The sequence below is a fragment of the Ictalurus punctatus genome, chromosome 5, assembly GCF_001660625.3.
Source record: "Ictalurus punctatus breed USDA103 chromosome 5, Coco_2.0, whole genome shotgun sequence".
Taxonomy (NCBI): Eukaryota; Metazoa; Chordata; class Actinopteri; order Siluriformes; family Ictaluridae; genus Ictalurus; species Ictalurus punctatus.
In genome coordinates, this window is record NC_030420.2 from 34,418,579 (window position 1) to 34,423,578 (window position 5,000).

General features: G+C 38.3%; 1 protein-coding gene across 1 annotated transcript in view; it reads left to right on the plus strand.

Annotated features, from left to right (window-relative positions):
- The window catches only part of igf3 (insulin-like growth factor 3), a 17,384-nt gene that overhangs the window by 2,230 nt on the left and 10,154 nt on the right, over positions 1-5,000 (plus strand). The gene's annotated exons all lie outside the window — the stretch shown is intronic.

Sequence of the window (5,000 nt, forward strand, 5' to 3'; positions counted from 1 at the left end):
TGTGTATAAATGAGACAGTGTGTATAGTGTGTATAAGCGAGACAGTGTGTATAAGCGAGACAGTGTGTATAGTGTGTATAAATGAGACAGTGTGTATAGTGTATATAAGCGAGACAGTGTGTATAGTGTGTATAAGCGAGACAGTGTGTATAGTGTGTATAAATGAGACAGTGTGTATAAGCGAGACAGTGTGTATAGTGTGTATAAATGAGACAGTGTGTATAGTGTGTATAAGCGAGACAGTGTGTATAGTGTGTATAAGCGAGACAGTGTGTGTAGTGTGTATAAATGAGACAGTGTGTATAGTGTGTATAAATGAGACAGTGTGTATAGTGTGTATAAGCGAGACAGTGTGTATAGTGTGTATAAGCGAGACAGTGTGTATAGTGTGTATAAATGAGACAGTGTGTATAGTGTGTATAAGCGAGACAGTGTGTATAGTGTGTATAAGCGAGACAGTGTGTGTAGTGTGTATAAGCGAGACAGTGTGTGTAGTGTGTATAAGCGAGACAGTGTGTATAGTGTGTATAAGCGAGACAGTGTGTGTAGTCTGTATAAGCGAGACAGTGTGTATAGTGTGTATAAGCGAGACAGTGTGTATAGTGTGTATAAGCGAGACAGTGTATATAGTGTGTATAAGCGAGACAGTGTGTATAGTGTGTATAAGCGAGACAGTGTGTATAAGCGAGACAGTGTGTATAGTGTGTATAAATGAGACAGTGTGTATAGTGTGTATAAGCGAGACAGTGTGTATAGTGTGTATAAGCGAGACAGTGTGTATAAGCGAGACAGTGTGTATAGTGTGTATAAATGAGACAGTGTGTATAAGCGAGACAGTGTGTATAGTGTGTATAAATGAGACAGTGTGTATAGTGTGTATAAGCGAGACAGTGTGTATAGTGTGTATAAATGAGACAGTGTGTATAGTGTGTATAAGCGAGACAGTGTGTATAAATGAGACAGTGTGTATAGTGTGTATAAATGAGACAGTGTGTATAGTGTGTATAAGCGAGACAGTGTGTATAGTGTGTATAAATGAGACAGTGTGTATAGTGTGTATAAGCGAGACAGTGTGTATAGTGTGTATAAATGAGACAGTGTGTATAGTGTGTATAAGCGAGACAGTGTGTATAGTGTGTATAAGCGAGACAGTGTGTATAGTGTGTATAAATGAGACAGTGTGTATAGTGTGTATAAATGAGACAGTGTGTATAGTGTGTATAAGCGAGACAGTGTGTATAGTGTGTATAAGCGAGACAGTGTGTATAGTGTGTATAAGCGAGACAGTGTGTGTAGTGTGTATAAGCGAGACAGTGTGTGTAGTGTGTATAAGCGAGACAGTGTGTATAGTGTGTATAAGCGAGACAGTGTGTGTAGTCTGTATAAGCGAGACAGTGTGTATAGTGTGTATAAGCGAGACAGTGTGTATAGTGTGTATAAGCGAGACAGTGTGTATAGTGTGTATAAGCGAGACAGTGTGTATAAGCGAGACAGTGTGTATAGTGTGTATAAATGAGACAGTGTGTATAGTGTGTATAAATGAGACAGTGTGTATAGTGTGTATAAGCGAGACAGTGTGTATAGTGTGTATGAGTGTGTATTGTGTGTAAGTGTGAATAGTGTGTATGAGTGTGTATAGTGTGTGTGTGAATAGTGTGTGTGAGTGTGAATAGTGTGTATGAGTGTGTATAGTGTGTGAGTGTGAATAGTGTATATGAGTGTGTAAGTGTGAATAGTGTGTGTGAGTGTGAATAGTGTGTATGAGTGTGTATAGTGTGTGAGTGTGAATAGTGTGTATGAGTGTGTATAGTGTGTGAGTGTGAATAGTGTGTATGAGTGTGTAAGTCTGAATAGTGTGTATGAGTGTGTGTGAGTGTGAATAGTGTGTATGAGTATGAATGGTGTGTATGAGTGTGTATAGTGTGTATGAGTGTGAATAGTGTGTATGAGTGTGAATAGTGTGAGTGAGTGTGTATAGTGTGTATGAGTGTGAATAGTGTGTATGAGTGTGAATAGTGTGTATGAGTGTGAATAGAGTGTATGAGTGTGTATAGTGTGTGTGAGTGTGTATAGTGTGTGTGAGTGTGTATAGTGTGAGTGAGTGTGTATAGTGTGTATGAGTGTGAATAGTGTGTATGAGTGTGAATAGAGTGTATGAGTGTGTATAGTGTGTGTGAGTGTGTATAGTGTGTGTGAGTGTGTATAGTGTGAGTGAGTGTGTATAGTGTGTATGAGTGTGTATAGTGTGTATGAGTGTGTATAGTGTGTGTGTGTGTGTGTGTGTATAGTGTGTGTGAGTGTGTATAGTGTGTATGAGTGTGTATAGTGTGTATGAGTGTGTATAGTGTGTATGAGTGTGAATAGTGTGTGTGAGTGTATATAGTGTGTATGAGTGTGAATAGTGTGTATAGTGTGTGTGAGTGTGTATAGTGTGTATGAGTGTGAATAGTGTGTATAGTGTGTATAGTGTGTATGAGTGTGTATAGTGTGTATGAGTGTGAATAGTGTGTATGAGTGTGAATAGTGTGAATAGTGTGTATGAATGTGTGTAGTGTGTATGAGTGTGTATAGTGTGTATGAGTGTGAATAGTGTGTATGAGTGTGTGAGTGTGAATAGTGTGTATGAGTGTGAATAGTGTGTATGAGTGTGAATAGTGTGTATAGTGTGTGTGAGTGTGTATGAGTGTGAATAGTGTGAATAGTGTGTATGAGTGTGAATAGTGTGTATGAGTGTGTGAGTGTGAATAGTGTGTATGAGAGTGAATAGTGTGTATGAGTGTGAATAGTGTGTATAGTGTGTGTGAGTGTATATAGTGTGTATGAGTGTGAATAGTGTGTATAGTGTGTGTGAGTGTGTATAGTGTGTATGAGTGTGAATAGTGTGTATAGTGTGTATGAATGTGTATAGTGTGTATGAGTGTGTATAGTGTGTATGAGTGTGTATAGTGTGTATGAGTGTGAATAGTGTGAATAGTGTGTATGAATGTGTGTAGTGTGTATGAGTGTGTATAGTGTGTATGAGTGTGAATAGTGTGTATGAGTGTGTATGAGTGTGAATAGTGTGTATGAGTGTGAATAGTGTGTATGAGTGTGAACAGTGTGTATGAGTGTGTATGAGTGTGAATAGTGTGTATGAGTGTGAATAGTGTGTATGAATGTGAATAATGTGTATGAGTGTATGAGTGTGTATGAGTGTGTATGAGTGTGTATGAGTGTGAATAGTGTGTATGAGTGTGTATGAGTGTGAATAGTGTGTATGAGTGTGTATGAATGTGAATAATGTGTATGAGTGTGTATGAGTGTGTGAGTGTGAATAGTGTGTATGAGTGTGTATGAGTGTGAATAGTGTGTATGAGTGTGAATAGTGTGTATAGTGTGTATGAGTGTGTATAGTGTGTATGAGTGTGAATAGTGTGTATGAATGTGAATAATGTGTATGAGTGTGTATGAGTGTGAATAGTGTGTATAGTGTGTATGAGTGTGAATAGTGTGAATAGTGTGTATGAGTGTGTATGAGTGTGTATAGTGTGTATGAGTGTGTATAGTGTGTATGAGTGTGAGTAGTGTGTATGAATGTGTATGAGTGTGTGAGTGTGAATAGTGTGTATGAGTGTGTATGAGTGTGAATAGTGTGTATGAGTGTGTATGAGTGTGAATAGTGTGTATGAGTGTGTATGAGTGTGAATAGTGTGTATGAGTGTGTATGAGTGTGTGAGTGTGAATAGTGTGTATGAGTGTGTATGAGTGTGAATAGTGTGTATGAGTGTGTGTGAGTGTGAATAGTGTGTATGAGTGTGTATGAGTTTGTGAGTGTGAATAGTATGTATGAGTGTGTATGAGTGTGAATAGTGTGTATGAGTGTGTGAGTGTGAATAGTGTGTATGAGTGTGTATGAGTGTGAATAGTGTGTATGAGTGTGTATGAGTGTGTGAGTGTGAATAGTATGTATGAGTGTGTATGAGTGTGAATAGTGTGTATGAGTGTGTATGAGTGTGAATAGTGTGTATAGTGTGTATGAGTGTGAATAATGTGTATGAGTGTGTATGAGTGTGAATAGTGTGAATAGTGTGTATGAGTGTGTATGAGTGTGTGTGAGTGTGAATAGTGTGTATGAGTGTGTATGAGTGTGTATAGTGTGTATGAGTGTGTATGAGTGTGAATAGTGTGTATGAGTGTGTATGAGTGTGTGAGTGTGAATAGTGTGTATGAGTGTGTATGAGTGTGAATAGTGTGTATGAGTGTATGAGTGTGAATAGTGTGTATGAGTGTGTGTGAGTGTGAATAGTGTGTATGAGTGTGTATGAGTGTGAATAGTGTGTATGAGTGTGAATAGTGTGTATGAGTGTGTGAGTGTGAATAGTGTGTATGAGTGTGAATAGTGTGTATGAGTGTGTATGAGTGTGTGAGTGTGAATAGTGTGTATGAGTGTGTATGAGTGTGTGAGTGTGAATAGTGTGTATGAATGTGAATAATGTGTATGAGTGTGTGTGAGTGTGAATAGTGTGTATGAGTGTGTATGAGTGTGAATAGTGTGTATGAGTGTGAATAGTGTGTATGAGTGTGTATGAGTGTGTGAGTGTGAATAGTGTGTATGAGTGTGTGAGTGTGAATAGTGTGTATGAGTGTGTATGAGTGTGTGAGTGTGAATAGTGTGTATGAGTGTGTGTGAGTGTGAATAGTGTGTATGAGTGTGTATGAGTGTGAATAGTGTGTATGAGTGTGTATGAGTGTGAATAGTGTGTATGAGTGTGTATGAGTGTGTGTGAGTGTGAATAGTGTGTATGAGTGTGAATAGTGTGTATGAGTGTGTATGAGTGTGTATGAGTGTGAATAGTGTGTATGAGTGTGTATGAGTGTGAATAGTGTGTATGAGTGTGAATAGTGTGTATGAGTGTGTATGAGTGTGTATGAGTGTGAATAGTGTGTATGAGTGTGAATAGTGTGTATGAGTGTGTGTAGTGTGTATGAGTGTGTATAGTGTGTATGAGTGTGAATAGTGT